At 37.0% G+C, this 22,791-nt stretch overlaps 1 protein-coding gene across 6 annotated transcripts in view; it reads right to left on the bottom strand.

Moving 5' to 3' along the window:
- The window catches only part of LOC135219467 (muscarinic acetylcholine receptor M2-like), a 740,507-nt gene extending 718,055 nt beyond the window's left edge, over positions 1–22,452 (bottom strand). For 3 of the 6 annotated variants that reach the window (XM_064256265.1, XM_064256260.1, XM_064256264.1), the window contains exons 1-2: positions 21,986–22,445; positions 19,761–19,907 (exon numbers count right to left, since the gene is read on the bottom strand). The gene's annotated coding sequence lies outside the window, so the exon portion shown is untranslated. Of the gene's footprint in view, positions 1–19,760; positions 19,908–21,985 lie in introns of all 6 variants that reach the window. The other 3 variants (XM_064256262.1, XM_064256261.1, XM_064256263.1) reach the window with 3 other exon arrangements.
- Between the last annotated feature and the right edge of the window lie 339 nt (positions 22,453–22,791).

A 22,791-nucleotide genomic window follows, 5' to 3' on the forward strand; every position in this document is an offset into this window, starting at 1 on the left:
CACGTTTTAACTTTAAAAAGCAGTCGCCGCCAAATAAAATATTCATCGGTCATTCAAATGGTTGTTATTCAGAGGGAATTACCAGTGTCTCCATATCCTTCCTACCATACGCACCCGGCCCCCATTCTATAACTGAGTTTACCAAGGGGAACCCCTTCAAGTTTTTAGTTGTTTTTTGCTGGATTGACAATACCAAACGTTATCTTGTATCTTGTGCCTTCTTTTATAACATCTGAACCACGCAAATTATTGAATATCCGTAAGTAATAAGTATTATGATATTCCAGTCAGGTCATTATGACAAGCTATATATATATATATAGATATATATAAATATATTATAGATATATATATATATATATATCTATATATATATATATATATATATATATATATATACATATTCACAGTACAGTGGTGCTCAAATCTCATGCGACATGATTCTTTTTGTATCGTCCAGATTCTCAGACTCAACGTGATGTTGCCAAGTAGTGTTATACTTTTTTTTCTAATGTCATACATGTCGAAACGTTTGTGAATTCACAGCTAGCCCTATTTTCCTTATGGTTATATAAATATGATCCCTTTTATGCATTGGTGTAATTCGTAATCTGTGTTATTTGAACTGATTTTTTTTTTACGCTGCTAAGTTCAAAGTGCAGTGTGATAAGGTTAGTTGGGCCCTCAATGAAAGCACACTTCACATGCTCCTCGGACTGGTCAACATAACTACGTCTGCTGCATCATGACAGTAGACCTAATAAGTTCAACAGTCATAACAATATTTTCAACGTAGGAATACGAATTAAAACAAGTTTTCTTTGAATGTTGAAGCTTTCGGCTGCGTTTAAGCCGCCTGTATGTTGCAAAATATTTTATAGACCTAAAGAAATAATCTAAGCCTTCTGAGATATGGTGTGTTATTAATGAATTTATTTGTAGAGATTATCTGTTTTTTGACGAATACAATAAGAATAGGAATCTCAACCAGTTTTCTTTGAATGTTGAAGTTTTAGGCTGTGTTTAAGCTGCCTGTTTGTTGCAAAATGATTTATAGGCCTAAAAGAATAATCTAAGCCTTATGAGATGTAATGTTACTAATGTTTATATTTGTAGAGATTACCTGTTCTTTGAGGAATAAAAGATGATGATTTTGAATATATGGAGATGACTATTAATCGAAATATCATAAGTATTAATATCAAGACGTATGGAACACTTGTTTTTCAACTGGTTAAAATATTGTTTTCTTATAAGTCCTTCTCCTCGCTTCTGATGTATAATTTATTCTTACATAAGGTAACTTGACGAACAAGAATGTGTCGATAACGTCTTTTGCTTTCTGGCCAGAAATTGTTAATAGAGAGATGTGACTGTTAATTGTAAAGTAAAGAAATCTAACAACTAGGCCTAGGAACAATATCTTGGCTTTGACAAAAGAATAATTGCATAGGCAAATATTTGCTAATATGCCATAATTTCTTTTTAATATTTAAGAATTATAACAATTAATTATGTATGAAAATCCAAATATTCCTCTAACACGTATACAGTAAGTGTTTTCAAGGTAATTTCATTGTCCCTACTCAGTGTAGACCTACTTATGTTACACCGGTTGTTGTTGCACCGACACTAATGATACGTCACACACGCTCCCCTCACACGTTGATATCGGTGGGCGCATTCTACTTTTGTACATACATATTTACCTTTTTTCGGCATCGAGGTGTAAAAGCCATCAAATAGGACTATTTCAAATTTTATGTTGGCTCAGGAAGCATTATTAATGTTATGACAATTTTTTTTTTTTTTTTTTTTTTTTTTTTTTTTTTTTTTTTTTTTTTTTTTTTTTTTTTTTAATTTGAACTGATGCTTGATGACGACTTCATTTTGGTCAAATGCTTCAGCGATGTGTGAAAGAGAGTTTTGAAAATGTTTCGAAAGAGTTTTTTCTGAAATTTGCTACACGAGACATTTTCTTTCAGTTTTGACATATATGACAGATTTCACTCTTATGAAACATATGTCCATACTGTATGCAATAATTGCGTTTCCGAACTGAAATAATACATAAATATGGAGAATGCTAGGTTGCCAGTTTGTGAATTTTGAACGAAATCCTATGAAGTCATGTCGCATGAGATTTGAGCACCACTGTACACTAAAATATTTTTCTTGTTAGGAATCACTCGCTTCAATCATTCCCGTTATTTTACCTAGCTATCTACAGCCTCCCCACTAAGCCAATTTGGAACTGGATTATAAAATTTAGGCCAAAGGCCACGCGCTGGAACCTATAGGTCATTCCGCCCTGAGAATGTTGAAACAATTATTAGGAAAGTGTGGGTGGGGGGGAGTAAGATGGCAGAGAGAGAATATGAATGGGATTATCGTAAAAGGAAGGAAATGGGTTGCAGTCAGGGGCCTCAGGGAAGCGGCCAGGAACCTTAGGCAAATGCTACGTTGCACACCGTTTGGTACACTAAGGGCACTAACCCCCTAGGGGCTCATTAAGCATAGTCTCCTTGAAACCGCATTTCTCTATTCATTTCGTTGGCCTACGAGTCTTCTTCATTTTAATTTGCAGCATTATGTTAGATGGACATTATGCAAATACATAAATATTCTAATGTGTATATCAAACACCTTCCTCTGAAGATGACTTCGTTAGTAATAAAGCCGCACCAGTTTCTCCTTTGTTCCCTGTGGCGTTTGATATATAAAACACGTGGAAGAGCGATTAGAAGCGTATTCTATGGCATAAAAGAAATTACTATAAAGGATACAAACAACGTCAAATTATACATTTACAAGTAAACAGAATTAAAATAAAGAAATGTCAGTGGGCGAACGTACGTATATTCCCGTTCTCTTCCCTACTAATCAAAAGGCCACGAAACAGAACTCTCAATCTGCAATCCATCAATCCATATCATAAACACACACACACACAAAGACACACACACACACACACACACACACATATATATATATATATATATATATATATATATATATATATATACACACATTATAAAAAGAATTTGACAAAGGAAAAGGTCGTCGTCATCCCCAGCGATCATTAAGGCCCATTCCGAAATATTAGAAAACTTGTTCGGGCCGCCCTTTTATTGCAACTCAAACTTCAGCAGCAAGATGTCCTAAGCGGCGCCTCCCCTTAAAACAAAATATGTTTCTTCAACTTTTCTCGGGCATTCTCTAAGGTCGTATGAAGCTGACTTCTCAAAAGTAATGAAAGAATTTTCGGAAAACATTCCGCTAAACGAACTGACTGCATAGCTGGAATGTTTCTTCACGAAATTTTACCCAGAAGTTCTTAATTAGTACTCTAACTCCAAAAACACAGAAGTTGACTTCGGTATATTCTACTTCCGCAAAATGAACGATTAACTTTTGTATATTCGACATATCTACAAAAAAAAAAGTGACCAAGTTCACATTTTTTGTTTCTACCCTACCGTTCATTAACTTTGATACATTTTATATTCGGAATAACAGCAATCTACTTCAGCATAGCCTATTCTAGATTTGCAACAACAGCAATCAACTTCAGCATAGCCTATTCTAGATTTGCAACAACAGCAATCAACTTCAGCAGAGCTTATTCTAGATTTGGAACAACAGTGATTCATTTCAATAAAATCTGCAAATGGAATAACAGTCATAACTTCATCATATTCTGGGCATAAAACTGCGATAAACATTCTAAATTTTTAACAAGAGCAATCAACATCAAAATTGCAAGGACTTTATTGTGCATACTCTATCAGAAGACCATTATATTTTTGTCGGCTATCTACGTGGCACTTAGAAACCTCTATGCAAATTTTAACGGTCTGCTCACTCTCAGTAAAGAATCTCTGGTCTAGATTTTCTGTGCAGAGTAGAACACCACAGAACGCCCCTAAATTTCTTGTTATAAAAATATAAACCTCAGAAATTAATAATTGTCTTATGATGCAATCCTTTATATCAAACACTATCCGAATATGTGAAAGAGTTAAGTATGACAGAGGACATGATATTTAAATTGATTTCAATAGGTGTTAATATTTCAATATATCAGACCAAATTGGTTTACGTTAGTTGCCTTCTCGCCTAAGACAAAATTCGAAATAGAATTAACCCACTGACACACACGCATACATAGTGTCTATGTATGCGTGTGTTTGTATGTTAAATAATTTAGGAGTATACACGTGTTTGTACTTGTCTGTCTCAAATGTGTATGTAGCTACTCATTTCACCTGAATCGTTTTTAACAAGAAAAGAGAATATGAAGCAGAAATGACGCTGTCAAATTCGTGTGAAGATTCCTTCAATATAACCGGGACGTGTCTGGGCAAATGTCAGAATGCAACTACCTAATCCTTCCTCTTTCTTTGTTTAAGAGGAATATCGCACATTACTCAAGTCAGCACCACTTTCTGAATCGGGAAGACGAATTAAGGCTAGAAAAAATATTGATAAACATTGAAAAACAAGAACAACGTTACAAAACTTTATAGACGATTGTGAGGAAACAGCGTATAATGCCGAATGAAAATCTCAGCCACGGCCCATTAAACTCTCAGTCGCGACCCATGAAACTTTCAGCCACAGGCCGGTTCGGGCGTGTGTTGTTGGAACCTACAGAGGTGCCAGGCGCACGATCCACGTCTAACCTTAAATAATGAAATATAAACTACTAAGGCTAGAGGGCTGCAATTTGGTATGTTTGATATTTAGAGGGTGGATGATCAACATAGCAATTTGCAGCCCTCTGGTATCAGTAGGTTTTAAGATCTGAGGCCCGACGGACAGACTAAAAACCATGTCAATAGTTTTCTCTTACAGAAAACTAAAAATGAAGAAAGAGCCACACCCACTTTAGACTCTGAAAGATTCCCTTGTCTCCTTTCACTTCTCCCCACCTCAGTCCTCAATTTAGGGGATAGGATACCCCACACCCGTCCCCCCACAAATCCTCACTCCTCACCCTCATCAATTTCCCAACCCCCTTCTGGGTCAGGTGATTCAATAAAGGAGCGTTCCTTTAATGAGTAACTTCCATCTAACAAGGAGATGGATTTGAACAGAGAAAACTTGAGAAATTTTCCAAGTTAACAAGAGGTAATTTTTTTCATTTAAGTTGTTTATCCTTCTAGCTAAGAATGTGGCCGTGCAACGAATTTGACTCACTTTAGGAGCAGGCTGCTGAAACAGTTATACAAATTATATATATATATACATATATATATATATATATATATATATATATATATATATATAAATTCTTCGGTTAAAACAGGATGTGTCTCAAGCATAAGAGGCCTGTTAAAACACTCCAGTTTAAAACCAAAGTTAATGACTATATTTCCGTGGACTTGGTTACGCCCTTATCAAGCAGTGAATGGTTCCACCCTTATCAAGCAGTGAATGACAGAAAGTTTCCATTAGTGGAATATAAAGGGGGAGATATGGCCTTAGGTTATGCCTGGGGTCACAGCTAAGCCACCATAGGTTCTGTTAATTGTCTTAATTCGCTTTATTGTTGCCTTAAGGGAGATGTTGTCTATCTGGTGAGAGAGTCCCAGGCTCCATTGGAAAGATTGATCCTATTATCTTGTTGATTTATTGGTGAAGATTCTACCATCTGACATTTGTATTGACAGCTGCTCTTGTATAAAATTTGGGATGAGTTCCAGTCCATGGTATGGTTCATGTTATTTATATGATGGAAAATTGCAGAACTATGTTGTCCATATCTAACTGATCGTTTATGTTGCGGTAATCTTTCCTGGAGATTTTCCAGTGAAACCGTAGTATGACTTATCACAGTCCCTACAGGGGATGTCATAAACCCTAATGTCTTTAGAAACTGTCTTATGCTGAATGTTCATTAAGGATTTACCGAGTGTATTCGGATAAGTGAAGATAAAAGGGTTGGAAGGGCCTAAGTAAATTATCCATGTGAGGGATGATGATTTTCTTTGTGTATTTTTCCTTTGTTTTCTGTGGGTTTGCAAAAAATGCTCTTTACTTTATGTATAGCTTTTTCTATTATGTGCTTATTTATTCTGACGAGAAAAGTTGATTTCTGATTGTTTCAAGTTCTTTGTTAGGAAAATCTGGGGAGCAAATTCTCCGGGCTCTAAGAAATAAGTTACTTGCTATGCTGAGTTTAACTGAAATGTCATGATAGCTGTAAAAATGTATGTATGAAAGTGAGAATGTTGCTTTCCTGTAGACAGTGAATTTGCAGTTGTTATTAGTTCTGATGATTAAGACATCTGAAAAGGGGATTTAGTTGTTTTCCCATTCTATTTTAAATTTTATGCTTGGGACCAAGGAATTTAATTTTTGTAGAAATATCAAAAATAGATCACTCGCTTTTCCAGTATGTTAAGATGTAGGTTTGATAGGGTTTATAATTACTGTTTCAAAATACTCCATATATACGTTTGCTAACACAGGACTAAGCGGGCTCCCCATACTGGCTTCGCATTCCCAGCGAAAGTGATAAGGAAAGGAGAAATTTGTGGCTGGCAGCCACTAACTGTCCAACTCATGCAAGGCTCAAAGAGAATTAAGGTGAAAGAGAGCAGTGGGACAGAGCACTTCGTAACCTGACCTAAATTGCTCATGAGGTAGAGCACTTGCTCAGTAAATGAGTAATATTATCACTAAGTTTAAAAGACACACACAATAGCCCTGCCATGTCTACACTACCATTAAAAGTTCGTCTGCCAACCATTGCTGAGAGCGACGTTCCAATAATATTTTCCCGCCACTACCAACACATGGACAGAAGTTTGCATCCATACGTATCTAATTCGTCCTACCTGTCAACTGGAAGTTGATCTTTATGAAATAATATAATCTTATGCATAATATTATGGTATAAAAGAATTTTTCTATTGAAATATTCAGATTTACATATTTTCGTTGACATCCTTTAGGAAGAGCTCAAAATGCACGCGATTTCACTACATAGAAAATTTAAAACTTTATTACTCCACCACATTCCTATATAATCTATTTCAACCCATATACCAACAATAAATGCATAAAATTATGATTCCTTGTAGAGTAAAAAATAACGATAGATTTCACAGGAGCAACAGTTGGGATTCACAGAAAATGGATCGAGATAAAGGACCAATGAATTTCAGACCATTCCACGATTAAGAGGCTGTGACACAGAAAGCTTGCCCTCATGTAAAAGTTGTTTGAAACTACTGGCTTCTAAACCTTTATGGAAAGCAAAATAATATCTATTTTCCTTAAATATTTATTGTTGCCATGAAATGTTTTTTCTCTCATGGTAAGTGAAGTTAACAGACTGAAAAACATTATTTTTTTTTCACAATTAGGGAAATTAATACAGCACTACACTAGAAAACATAAGCAAGAAAGAAGCCTTACCCTGCCGTATATGTACAGTGTGAACAAAACACTTGGCAAAGTTAAATTCGGTGGGAGCGTCGTCTGCCATGTTCGCTTTTGCCCACCAGCGTACTGCGCATGCGCCAGACATGCTTCATTTGTTTACAAAAATAATCTCTCTTATCACGGACGCGTGAAAATAATAATAAAAAAAATACTTTATAGGGACGAGGATTATATTGCGGCAAAGCCAATACATCGTAAAAAACGAGTTAATTCATTTTCTGCTGATAATGCAATACCAATGTCCAAGATGCATACACAATAACCTTTAACATGTCAGAATAAGGACCTTCTTGGTAATATGCAAAACTGACTGAGTTAAATCAAAATAAGGCTATTATTAGTAATATATTAAATTTACTTGCCCCAGAAATGCACTACGTACCAAAAAAGTTTTACAAAGCGTTCTTGAAATTCTTTCATTAAGTTCACACCAATCTACACACATTTAAATATGAAACTCGAAAGCATAAAATCATATCATAAAGGAAAACCATAAAATTATAACATTAAGCGCCGCTAATCAAAATGTCATATAGCAATCAGTTGTTATTTTGCACATCAGAAAAGGAAGAAAGGGGTGGGGGGGCGGAGTGCAAGTCTAGAAAGTAGTCTTGTTCCTTCACAAGGTTCTCCATTACATATATATAAAAAATTATAACATCAACATCATATGCAAAGCGAGCCCTCCAACTGAAGAAAAGCTTTACAGAAATATAGACTGAAAATCCCTTTTTATATCTTAGCATAATATTTAAACATCGCCATGGACGTTCCACGAGTCGAGCTTGAAACCGAGTTTCAACTTCCCCCAACTATTTCGTCTAAAGATCTGCTTTCACTGTCGCTACCGTTTCGCTCATGAAATGTTTCCTGCAATATCTAAGACACTGCCTTTCCCTATCCCACTCAGTGTGTGCCATGTGACTTTTATTGCTGACAGTTTGCAACAGGAGAGACAAGACGTAACAGTTCACTATAGTTACTACGCGCGGCCTACAAACATGACTCCCAGCTGGCATAAGGCCAGAACTCCATATCAACAAATGATCAGAAAGGATGACTAGTCGAATGTCATTATATTTCTGATAACCTAAAATCAGGAATAGCGTTCTGACTTCCTTATACTTCTTAAGCAACAGCAAATAAGCTGCAAGACGGTATTTAAAAACAGCCTACAGAATTACATAAACACCAACTCAAACATACGAGTTTGTATGAATGCATGAACAGATCTAAACAAACATGAGTCACAATACTGATATGTACCTTAGATGTCATTGGAAGACTAAATGTGTTAAACGAAAAAAACTAACATTTAAACATGTGCAGGGGGGCTTATTTGACCTTTTTTTCTCTGTCTCTCAATTGAATCGTGAAAACAACATTAATACCAAAGAAAAATAGTAATTTAAGGAATACATTTTTAAAGACTCTTTCTTCGCAAACTATTCTGAACAACATTAATTCCTGGGCAGAAAGTTCCTTAATTTGAGGAATACATTTGTGAAAATGAAGTAGGATCACTTGATTACAGGTCTCTCTCTCTCTCTCTCTCTCAGCATAAACAATTCAAACATTGCATTAACCTCAAGGAAATAGACACATCAAGTGCAAGCGACAATGGGTCATAATGAGGTCAGTAGTTGCTAAAATTAGTCTGCAGTTATCTGACACTGTCCCTGCGCCTCTCCATACACAAACTAAATTACAATTTTTCATTATCTCCAAGGGAAGCAAGTAACATTGTGGATACATTTATGCAACTGCAGATTTCTTCTGCCCTCGCTCTATGCACTAATAGCTCAAAACACATTTAATCTTGGAGAAATATATGGTGTTTAAGCAATTGTAGATTTGCCCCCCCCCCCCCCCTCTCTCTCTCTCTCTCTCTCTCTCTCTCTCCACCACTCTGAAGTGTGCTATAATTAAACTTTCTCCAAATATACGAACTGTTCATAATTCTTTAATTTCTGCATTTCATATGATCACCTGTCACTTCTTTCAAATGAACACACTAATTTTGGAAGCTCGAATTTCAAGTTTGGCCCCTGTGGGCTTGTTCCATATCAGTAGGGTTCATCTTCTGAATAATATATAATAGTAATAATAAGTAACGTTAGGAATAAATCCACATAACTGAAGACTGTCTGTACTCTCTCCATTCACGAACTCTTAAAAAATCCAGCACTGAATAAAAAAAAATAAGATAAAATAAAAACGCAGCAGCATTAGAAATGCATCTGAAGATTCTCAGTCTCTCTCTCTCTCTCCATGCACGAACTACAAGAAACTCTGCATTAATTTCAAGGGGGGCGGGGGGAGACAAGAAGTCGCTTTAGGGGCGTATGGAGGACATATAATAACTCTAAAAGCTTTCCTTGACTGTGATCTCGTTTGCACCACGATGATGATGATTTGTTGCCAGACGTCACGGCTGCTCAGATGGAATATTAATAGCATGGGTTGTTGTAAGGAGATTATTCCGTCGGTGTCTTATGCATATGTATGCCTCTTGAATATCAATTTGTACAGGTATCATTGCTGTAATTATTATCAAAACGAAAATGTCTCTGATCACTATCAGAAATGTTAATATCCAGCTGTAGCTGTCTGCTTAGTTCTTGCTTACTCGCTCAAGCATTTCTTAAAATTTATTGCTCTTTGGTATTTTCTTTCTCTGATCACTATCGTAACTTTCAATATCCGGTAGTGGCCATCTGCTTAGATTTTCTTGCTTGCTCATGCATTTCTTAAAATTTATTGTTCTTCGTTATTTTCTTGACGAAACGGCTCTATTCAACAGTGAATCTGACCATTTCCATATAGTGTAGGACATAAAGAACAAAGGTCCACAAAATTCTTGGCGAAAAAAACCCAATTGAAAAAACATCTGGAACCTCATCTAAAAATCTCACAAAAATCAATGGAATCATAAAAAAGGAGCCTCCTGGATGTCACCAGCCTTTTATAAAAGATTCGTAATATGAAAACTACATGAAAACTTTTCCACTATTCCCTTTCACATTAATTCCAGTTCACCAGCTTACAAGGCACAATAAAAAAAATGTAGCCGGGCAAAAAGGTGTAGTTCCTCTGGTAGCATAGCCAGAAGGGAAATGAGTATGATCTACTGGGAACAAGGGCTTGATGAAACTAGTATTTATTTCTACTTGGAAAAAAAGGCTTGCGGAAAGCAGGAAACACAGACTACAGGGAATATAGCCTTGATGGAAACGTGTCAATGACGGCAAGACAAATAACAGACGTACGTAGTTATAAATGACAATTAGAATAACTTTGCAGAAAAAGGGATAATAAAAAAAAATACAAATGACAGTGGAAGGTACGAATGATGCCAAGAACGCAGCTAAACGAGGGAAGGGAGGCAGTGATCTATGTGCACCAAGAGTTTAAAAACGACTCTTGTAATAATAGAAAGCCAACATTTATGTTTGAAGGCAATAAATCCTCAATATACTAATTATAAAAATGTATTTCAGACAGACATAACCACTCCACTGCTAATACCGAAATGGCCAACAGCAGGACATTTTGGAACATAACCTCCTTAATTTGGGACGGCCGAACATCTACGAATTTCAGCTTTGGGAGCAATTTCAAATACAATTGCCGAGATGAGAGAGAAGCAGCAATACCGTCAGAGGAGGTTCATCTTTTTAGCATCCAAAACAGTAGCTTCATTGGGACTGTCTCGAATCGGGATAGAAATGCACTTCAAAAGGTTCGAGGTTCCTACTTAGATCTCGACTTCCTTCTCACCTGATAGACCACGACATTAAAAGACGGATGAGCCAATCAGTGGTACAGACATCCAAAGTACATACTACTAATGATTCCAAAGTACTTATCTACCACAGAAAATTCAGGCAGGATTGCTGTGAAATATATACATCAAAATAATTTAATGAGATTCAATCTTTCACTTCCGAGCTAAGGTTTGCACATTATTTTTCTAATTTATTGTAGCCATTTGTAAATATATCTTTTATTGTAATTTGGTAAGCTCTTATCTCTGCTTTCCTAATTTTGTACACAGGCATCCTATGTAGTGAAGGCTTTTGTGGCAAGTTCTGATTCGCTGTTCAGCCTTATTTCTGGGGAATGACAGTATTTTTAAAATATAATAATAATAATAATAATAATAATAATAATAATAATAATAATAATAATAATAATAATAATAGTAATAATAATAATAATAATGTCAGCGCAGTTAATAATGCCAAGCTTTATCGCATGTTTATGTGGTTTTTTGTATGGTGTTTTTACGTTGCATGGAACCAGTGGTTATTCAGCAACGGGACCAACGGCTTTACCTGACTTCCGAACCACGTCGAGAGCGAACTTCTCTTACCGGAAATACACATCTCTGACCCCTCAATGGAATGCCCGAGCATCGAACTTGCGGCCACCGAGGTAGCAGGCAAAGACCATACCAACCACGCCACTGAGGCGCTTGCAAGTTTATGTTGGACCGTCATCAATTAAATGATTTCAACCTCATAAATATATCAGCCTAACTTCTGCTCGACGACCGTTCCTTAAAATTCAAGCAGCAACACTATTATAAACACACTACAATTTGGCAACTTATTACCGAGAGGTGATTGAATGTATACTATCCCCTCCACTCGTTCGGTCTGGCTACGAACGGTAGGCTTCGTTATTTCAGTGATACCGTTTGGGAGTCTCAAAAACCAAGGTCAGCGGTTTTTGATTAGCCATTCTTGACTTTCATCTTTCTTGCAGCAACCAGTGCTGACCTGAGCAACCAAGTCAGTGCTATCTTTTCAGCATTATGAAAAAAAAATAACAATGGAATCATTTTTTATTCGTTATTTCCTTAAATATTTCCGGTAATCCTGCAGAGGGTAATCAGGGGCACCATGATATCTGTTCATTTCAAATCTGATTAAATTTTCTAACAACATAATATTCTACCTCCAACCACCAAACCCCCTCCCTTCCTGCCCCCCAACCGGGCCCCTTTCCTCAACCCTTCAATTAAACTTGAGTCAGTAGGGCCTTAGAGTTACTTAATTCGAGAACTTACCAGTTAATGGAACTATTAAATTTATAAAGTTAGTTTTCCAGGTAGTCCAGTGCCAAGATATATATGGTTTCGCAATATCATCTTTGGGAAAATGAACACACCCAGTATCAGAGATCTTGGTAATTACTATCCCAGGTAATTAACTGTAATTCACAATTGTACTTTCCTGAATACTATATGTTGCATCTCAAGTGTTTCCACGTATTGGGCCCTTCCTTAGAATTTGTCAGTTTACAAATATCCCTTGAGTCTTTTACTCTTAACACTCCACCTTAAAATCCTGAGTTGTCCAGCAAACAAATTAATCAGTTATTCATTCACAAAGGATTAAGTAAAAACCGGCACACAGCATATTAGATCTGTCAGATTCTTAGAAACTTGGCTTGACAAGACGTAAGCACTGTGACCACTCACTTAAAAATTTTACTTAGTTATTAAGAAATTTATTTTTTCTGCAGAAGGTTGGTTAGCTTTCTAACGAATACAGTAATCCTTCAGTTGATTCATGCATAATTATTATTACTCAGAAAGATAAATCCCTAAATATGGAGCAAGCCTACAGGATCCATTGATCTTATTACATAAAGACTTTCTTATCTTTAACGGTCCTTTGAAATAGTCTTATAAACTTTTCCATCATTTTCCAGTATTGTCATTATAATATTCTTATGTAACGTCACAGTGAAAAACCAAACATAAACCTCTCGACGCTGCAACAAATAAAAGCCAACTCTGAACTGGAGAACAAGGAATGATGATGTTATCCACGATTCTTTCAATACCTGCAGCACAGCAATGTTCAATGAATCCGAACACGGACAGGAAGTAAATGAAAAGATAGTTGTCACCTTTTCTCTTCCACCTCTATCCCCCGTCGCGAGGAACGATCTATATAAACACTCTTGACGTTTAAATTCAATTCATCATTCAAACTGAAGCAAAAAATCTTCAATAATGAAAATCCGTGCTCTTCATCTAAGATTGATTTGAATATATTACCAAATGTTATCCAATCACTGAAACCAAGCAACTTATTTTTTATTAGGTTTACGATAAAAGTCAACAATCGGAACCACGTAATAAATCGGAAGATTCATTACGGCAAAACCAAAAATTGCAAAGTAAACCATTTAGTTGTCAATTTCGATCTCTTAAAAGACTCTTCACAACGTAATGACCGATTCTCACTAAACTGCTAAGACCGCTTAACATTAATCATTCATCCTTTTAATTACGGTTCTTGAAAGTTCTAAATTTCCTCAGTCAATCCTTACTGAGAATCCTGAGTTGTAATGCGTCTTCTGCTGAGAAAAGAAAACCTCATTAGAGGAACGAAAATATTTTTGCTATTACATAAAGGAACTTCGAATATAAATTAAACTTAATGAAAAGGGTAATACTTTTCAGAAATAACCTACTGCAAACTTTTTTTTACACGGAATATGACGAACTGGGTTATCCAATATCCTGAACGAGCCATAGGAAAACAAAAGCAAAGAGAGAATATCTGAGCTTAAAAGTAAAACCGATACTGCACTGACTCAAAATAGAGGTCAATATCATAAATAAAAGTCACGGCGATACCAAGTTAGCTTCGTCATTAGGCTTCGGGTATATTTTGAAAGATTTTGAAGATCAGCATCCCTTCCCTTCCATAGAGCGGTAGGGGTGGGTGCTGGGACATCACAGCCATTTAAACTTTTAGCCGCCTGGCGCCGGATAGCGACTAAACAGCCGGCAATCTGAAACCAGGGGCAGCACCACAGCCTCTGCTACATGGCCTTCTACTGTTAGATTTTAGATCCTTTTGATGGCCCTCTGCAACACTCTCTTACTCAATTTACTATTATTTACATTTGTCGGTTCTTGTTGTTAGCAACATTTTCCTCATTTTTACTGCTTTCTTGTACTTTATTTTGGTTTACATCTTTTTTCTTCTTCTTCTTTTTCACAGAAGGCCATGATACTCCACGGGAGCTTACAAGACAAACTCGTTGCCTTGAGTTCGCTTCATAAGAATGAATTGTTTTGATGAACAGCAATGGCAACCAGCATGAGAATATCTACAGCCTATGATCAAGATCCTAGCATATGTTATCATACAAAAATTAGCGAACAGTTCTTTACATAACCGAACGTATAAACAATATAGAAATATTCAACTTAAATGACCACAGGATGATCCATGTTTAAGCTACCTACTATAACATCTCTAAATCAAATAGGATACAAGATAATAAACTATAAAATATTAGAGTCCAGGAAACACGTACAATCAAGATGAGATTAACCGAATTGAGAATATAGTCGATAAGAGTGTGTGGAACGAAGTGTATTACTCCCGGCAACTGCTGAACCTTACACATTTAAGTTCTGCCTATCTCAATTATCATTTTGATGCAGTGATAACACAAACAAAAATGGTAACTAAGTCACGCCCTGAACCACAACCTCGGCCATCTTTGACAATTGTTAAACCACGAAGTATATAAATACTATATTCCCAACCATTATAGAAAGCTGTATAAAATAAGGCCTACAAAAAAGTGAAAATATGCAGGTTATGAACAGAGTTTCCCTCTCCCAACTATTAATAAACACGACCAGACATTAGAAAGAAATAGTATAAAATATAGAATTTAGGCCAAAGGCCAAGCGCTGATACCTATGATGTCATCCGGCACTGAAACAGAAATGGACAGCAAAAAGGTTTTCACACTGTTAGAGAGGATGAAAAGTAAAAGGGAAAAAATACAATGTGAACGAAGGTTCAGTAAAAGCAATGAAAGGGGTTGCAGCTAGGGGCCGAAGAGACGCTGTAAAAGCACCTTCAGTAATGCCTAAGTGTACCTTATGAAGTACACTGTCAGTACTAGCCCTCCATGTGGACGACCAGATATTAGCTTCGAAGAGGAGACTGTCTGAAGTGTTTCCAAAAGTTAACGAATAAATAATTTCACGAATGACGAAGAGAGAGAGAGAGAGAGAGAGAGAGAGAGAGAGAGAGAGAGATCAACTACAATTAGACAGCTACAGTTAAGCAAATGAAGAGATCATCATCATCATCCTCTCTCCATCCGAGCCAAAATAGACACTGTGAGAAGGAAAGCATCCAATTCCGGAAAAAAGCAAAAAAAACCCTCACAAAAAGTGAAGTTTTCACTATGCGTGGGGATAACCAATTCACTTGGCAACTCATTTTCATATATAATGTTTTTTTTTTTTTTATCCTGAAAAGAGAGAAGAGCTGCAAGCTGTGCCATAGGTAAATACACTGGCCTCCGATTTCCATATAATTAAGGTGGGCCGTTTCACCGGCGGTAATAGATAATAATAATAATAAGAAAATAATAATAATAATAATAAGAAAATAATAATAATAATAATAATAATAATAATAATAATAATAATAATAATAATAATAATAATAATGTTCATCGCCATAAATAACCCTACAGTTAAAAGACTTATAATAATGATAATGTTCATCGCCACAGCTAAGCCTACAGTTCGTAAGCGGTGAAATAATAACAAACACACGGAAAGCGGATACGGTAACTTGTCAACTTAACGGACTTCTGTACCAAGTATAAAGTACAAGTTGGTTGAGGTTAGCAACTATGTGGAATGGCTGTTAGCTATAAGATATCTATAAAATATTCAACTGCAGGCTATAACACAAGGTCTTCTTCTTATTCAGAAGACGAACCTATTTCATATGGAAAAGCCCAGATGGGCCAGACTTGAAATTCAAGCTTCCAAAGGATATGAAGTTAACTAGACAGAATTAAGAGAAGGAAAAGGGAAATGCAGAAAGAGAGCTCCATTACTAAACAGAATCAAAAAATAAACCAAGAGACAGATAAAAATGTATCCAAATGCAAAAGGAGAATAGAAGAGGGTAGTAATGCATCGCACCTTCGCTTGAACTTCTGAAGTTCCCAGGCACGACATTGTCAGGAAGGCTGTTCCACAGTCCAGCGGTGTGAGGAATGAAGGACCTCTAGAACTTACCGGAAAGCCAGGCGCCCAAGGCGTCTTGTAAGTGGAGGGCTGCAGCATTTTCTTCTTTTATCAAGTTGCTCAGGTTAACCAGATCATCTTCGGGCCAAGAGGCTGTGGATAGTCTTGATAGATCAAATTCCGTGATTGCCGTGAACCGTTCTCACACACGAAAGTTGAAGATAAAATTTAGCCTAGTGGCCAAGCGCTGAGACCTATGGGGTCATTCAGCGCTGAAAGAGAAATTAAGAGTAAAATGGTTGGAAAGGTCAACAGGAGGGAAACCTCGCTGTTGTACCATGAAGCAATTGGTAGGAGAGAGTGGAAAGAAATATATAAGAAAGAATATGAATGGAGGTACAACAAAAGGAATGAATGGGGTTGCAGCTGAGGGCCAAAGGGACGCGGCAAAGAACCTTAAGTAATGCCTACAGTGCACTGCATGGGGGTGCACTGACGGCACTATACTCTACCCCCCGGGGGAGGCTTATTTGGAGAGAGAACACTTTAGAAAACTTTAAAACATAATGAGAGGGAATTTACGTCTAGGTAAGGAACTCTTTCCCATATTTCCAGTTTTGATATAGAAACGCTGCGATAGCCCATACCAACCACGCGCCCTACCAAAACGATAAAAAATAAAATATAATAAAATTAGTTAAAACAATCCAAAAAAATGAAAATTTCTCTGTTAGTAGCCATTATTACGTACAGCGGAAACAGTGCATCAAGTCAGCATGGCACACCACACGTTATTATCAATATATTCAGAAGATGAAACCTATTCATATGGAACAAGCTCACAGAGGTCACTGACTTGAAATTCAAGCTCCCAAAGAATTTAGTGTTTATTGGGAACACAGAAAGAAGAGATCCCACTTATTAAAGAAGAAAAAGTAAATCAATCAATTAACAAACAGATAGAAATGTATTAAAATGCAAGGAGAATAGTATTAGGGTATTAATGCAGACAAACAGAGATAAAGGAAAACCACTGACTTGAAGGAAGACAGCAGAAAGCGACCAGAATCAACAATGGAACGAAACCGGTGAAGCAAAAGAAGTCGGATGTTTCCAACGCAGGAAAATTTTGCAATGCACATCCATTGCATGAAAGAGTATGATGATACTGCGTAACCTAAGGGATGGGGCATCTGAGCTAGTAAATGATGATTCCCACGAAAGCCATCAAACGCTTCTTCCTGCGCTGCGGGTCAGAGGCTAATAGACTGCAAATAGATTCCACTTGAGATACTACAACTGAACAAGATTTGAACGTTAACAGTGACGCAAAGGGAACAGAATGCCACGTCGATTCTCTCTTAAATAATAATATAAGGTTGCGACGGTTCTTGTCAAGAGATGCGATACCAGGAGATTTTGAAACATTATATAGAAACAGGATGGGGAGATTAAATATACCTAAGAAAGATGAAGTCTAAATAAACGACTGGCTTAGATAAAACTATTACATTAATAACAAGAACGTCATAAATGTACTGCGTAATCCACATGAACCATTCGCCTATCTGGATGAACACTCTGGGAACAAATGAGTTGTAAAAAAAACCCATTTAAGACCCACACCCACTCACTGGTCTATTTAACCATCTGACTGACACACATCACATAAACACACAAATATCCCAATAACGTATTTAGATATGCATAAATATTTTTTCTGGGCAGGCCTAGGAGAAGCTACCCTGGTCAAAGACCTCCACAGTGATGGTATACAGGTCTGATGATAATTCGTTTCCCAAGTCTTACGCAAATTTTGTCCCGAGAGCAATTGCTAAGGTACATACCAGCAATTAAAGGAATGGTGACCCTCATTTTACAAGCTAAGTCTACACTTACTCTTTCACTTTCTTCTTTTCAGTTGTAACGACTGAAGAAATGTCGCTTAAGCAATCCTCAACTTTTTTGTTTTCAGTTCAACTCTGTGCTACATGCCAGCTTTAGGTAATTGTACTATTCTTTGTAACGTTAAAATCCTGCCGTTCTTAAGTAGGCCATAAGGTAGTACTGCAACCAATGCAACAAAATGGAATCAAACTAAATAAACGATGAAGGACTGATAAACTGTGGGTGTAAAATTATATACATTACATTTTGGATGAAAATAAGCTAAATACAATGTGTGTACGAGAGAGAGAGAGAGAGAGAGAGAGAGAGAGAGAGAGAGAGAGAGAGAGAAAGGAGGGGACTGACCACAACATCGATGTTTTCATGGCTCACGCTGGCTTTTTTGATTGATCGATTGATTTTTTTCTAATCTAAATATCCGAAAGAACATCAGGACACGGTACACCCGAGCTACGGTTAACAGAGAGAGAGAGAAAAAATTTTTTTACATCCTATTAAAGAAAGTTTAGTACATCACAACCACAAAACGGAGATGGAAATTTTCGGATAAGCCTGTAGCGTACATGTCCCTCCACATTATTTCGTCCTTTACAAAAGCTTTATCAAAAGTATTAGGTCCCTAAAGAGCAGCGACCTTTCCAACGACAAACATTTCTCACGATTCGACCTGAGAGTGGCTTTGATTTCCTAGCGAGAGCCGTTATGGTTTTCAAATAGCCACCTATTTACACACAGACACACACAGACATATATATATATATATATATATATATATATATATATATATATATATATAAGTCCTTAATTTTCGTTGGAGGGTTCTAGACCTATCACCACAAGTAACCTTTTCAAGAGAATACGACTAAAGGCTTCGTAACTTTCCCCTATTTATTTCCATTACCAGGCAACTGTGTCAATGTTTCCAAAAACATAAGAGCCTACCAATTCGGTAGTCGCGAGTTCGACTCGCCGCTCTGCCCATGCTGAATCAAAGGAATTTATTTCCGGCGATTAGAAATTCTTGATATTATGTGACTGGGATCCCACAATAAGCTGTAGTTCCCGTTGCTAGGTAACCATTTGGTTCCTAGCCACATGAAAATATCTAATCCTTCGGGCCAGCCCTATGAGAGCTGTTAAACCAGTTCAGTCGTCCGGTTAAACTGAGATATAATTTAAAGCCATGGGAAGTGTTTAAATGTATCCGTAGAGATCAATAATAGCAACCTCACTGGAAAAAAACAACTAAGTATTATAACAGCTTGACATTCTCTTAATGTGGAAGAAAAATAACGGTAATTCTCAAAACAGTCTGAAACAAGAGACCACTAGGCCTCCTGTCCGGGTGTTTCCTACTTACCTTACGAGAAAAACGTGGATGATGAAGGTTGAGGGGAGAAGTCGGTCAGTATTCGGTGATAAAAAAAAAATAAGATCTCACTCACTGAAGAAGAAGAGGCTCTTGGCGTTTTTGTAGAATGATCCCGAAAATGATTTCGTTTCTTCACTATTGGGGCGAAAGGAAGCGACTATCTAAATTCGTTGCAATAATTTCCAAAGAAATTTTTTCCTCATTCAAAAAATTTAAAATAAAAGAACCTGCGATACTCATGTACATGAAAACCGATGGGAAACGCGCGCGCGCCCGTGGGTGTGTGTGTGTGTGTGTGTTAGTATGATTATGTATGGCTTTGGAGGTTGTATGTGCATATGAGTGTATATAAATATTGTAAACGTTGTGTAAACCTGTATCCTAAGTCATAAACAAAACGTGTACGAATGTGAGCAATGTATTATTAAATAATGTTCGTATGCTTTCGCAATGGATGCATATATACATGTATATATCCATATAAAGACTAAACGACAAATATGCAGGTATGGTTAGATACATAATATGTGTAGGCATGAGCGTTTGTACCGAACAGGCTACAACTGAGTCTATAGGTAAAACGCTATTTAGAAGAATGAAGTTTTAGTCAATGCAAGTTTAGCAATAACTGTTAGGAGAACAAGTCAAGACTCGAATTTAGTTTGCAAATTAATGAGCCGTGGTGTGTGGCTGTGTGTATGTGCGCGTGTGGGCAGGGTGTCATCCGACCTGTGTTATGGGTGGGGCTAACGATGGCTAATGGAGTTGTCTCTTTCAAAAGTATAATATTCACATTTATTTTACGGCAAGTGTGTCGGTGTGCGTGAGGAGAGACTAACGTCACAGGAAGCAAAAAGCTTGAGATACCTGGCGGAGGATATGGCGAGGGGGAGTTCCGCTCTCTCTCTCTCTCTCTCTCTCTCTCTCTCTCTCTCTCTCACACACACACACACACACACCACACAACACACACACACACACAAATACTTATGATTTCAATTTGGCTATCTTACCTCAATTTCACACTGCAAAAACTACTTTTAGGCCTAGGTCTAATGATAAATTCCATTTTAGGGATTCAGAGTGAGTGTAATACATGTGTGTGTTTCTATATGCCCAAGTATATGTATGGCAACAGAATAGTTATCTGTAATGTCAGTTTTAAGCTCCTGTAAGTACTTTATTATCCATACATGAACTTGAAGGTCAAGACCTACTACTGTATACGTACGACCTTCTTCAGATTTATGCATATTGTGAATATGTAGGACACCAGAGAAGGCATATTTCGTTCGTTTTACAAGCCTATAAATTTTAAAATAAGCAAGTAGGCCTAGCTCGAAAGGAAAATGTCTGTATATGGATGGACAGAATGTATAGTGAGCGAAAGTCTTTATGTATATGACATTGACTTCGGTTAACTTACTCACAACTAGAACGACTTTTTTTACTAGTAGGCTTAGGCCTATTGAGATGTAATAACATAGGGTTTCAGATAAGCGTGTATGTATATGTATTCGTATATGACACCAAAGGTAGCGTCCGTCGCACACAAATCGTCAAAATCCTTCAATAAAATTGACAATGATGATCTATATGAGTATAGCTTCATCGTTTAAACTTAAATAATAATTTCAGACACTTTTGAGGTAGAAAAAACCAACACTATTACAAACGGGAAAAACATGAGGCTCATCCACAAAGCTCACAGGTCTTTTTCTGCTGCATTTGTAGGGGGAACAACAACTACGAAGGCAGGAAGCGGTTTTGCAGAACGTCAAAAAAGACTTTAAAAAATGGAAGGTTTGAGGTGTCGCACTTTCAATGAATAAAATGGGACAAGAGAGGAATAATGATGGTGTTTGGCCGGGCTACACACACAAGGTTTGGTTCACACAGACACACACGGTAACACACTGCAGTTCTCATTTGAAATTCTCCTTTTTATAAATAGGCATTTTAATTATATTAACAACAGCACTAAGCTTTTATATCTTATTATAATTATGACAATGATGCAACTATTAAACTCATCATTATTATTATTATCTTTCTTATTATCGGTAATGATTATTTTATTTATTATGACATTTGATGTTGCATTTTCGTTAATCTTTTTTTAAATTGCTACAACTATTATATACTACAGCTACTCATTTTTCTAAGGATTTTATCAAAATAAGTTTTCTGCTTTCACTGAATAAGTGCGTTACCTGATAGGCAGAGAGCAGTTTTTCTCATGATTTTTCAAAGCCTGCTTTCATTGTGAGGGAGATTTCAATCACTGAAGATAGAAGATCTGTTAAGCTTTTTTCTTTTTTTTTCTTAGTCACTTCATACAGACCACGAGTCAACGCTGTATACTTTTCTTCTTTTCTCTTTGACCCGGGGTTTCGACCAAAGCTTCTCAATAAAGTTGCATTAGTTCTCTGTGCGAGAGAGCCTATCACTTGAACAGTTAAGCCAGCCGGTTCTCCCACGGCCGTTAAAATCACTGTTCTCTGACAACATTATCTTCGAAAGCAACCGCGCAAACGGTAGGCCTCGCAAAAGGACGACAACGGCAAGCAATAAGGCTTGCAATTTCGATTTATGGGTAAAATTTCAGCCTATTCACACCAGTAGTAAGGAACTTCTCACAGCAAGAGCGTCATATATACGCGCCACAGCGGGCAGACGCCTCACGAATGACCAAGCCTTTCCTAAAACGCCCACTGCCGCTGCCGGCCGACATATCAACATATCGTACGCACCTGACCCTCTTCAACTCCCCACAACACCCCCACCCTCTCTCTCTCTCTCTCTCTCTCTCTCTCTCTCTCTCTCCTCTCTCTCTCTCCTCTAATCGTTACCGTGTGAAGCTAAGCGATTATCAATCCAGCCAATCTAAATGCACTATGACGTTGTGAAACAGCGACTGCAAAGCACCAAAGCCTCAAAAATTAAATTTACACGTTTCGTAAACGATAAATGTAGAAGGCCAGATACTGTCATAAAATTTTGAGAAGGCAGTCTAGCG

The sequence above is a fragment of the Macrobrachium nipponense genome, chromosome 1 (assembly GCF_015104395.2).
Source record: "Macrobrachium nipponense isolate FS-2020 chromosome 1, ASM1510439v2, whole genome shotgun sequence".
In the NCBI taxonomy this organism is placed as follows: Eukaryota; Metazoa; Arthropoda; class Malacostraca; order Decapoda; family Palaemonidae; genus Macrobrachium; species Macrobrachium nipponense.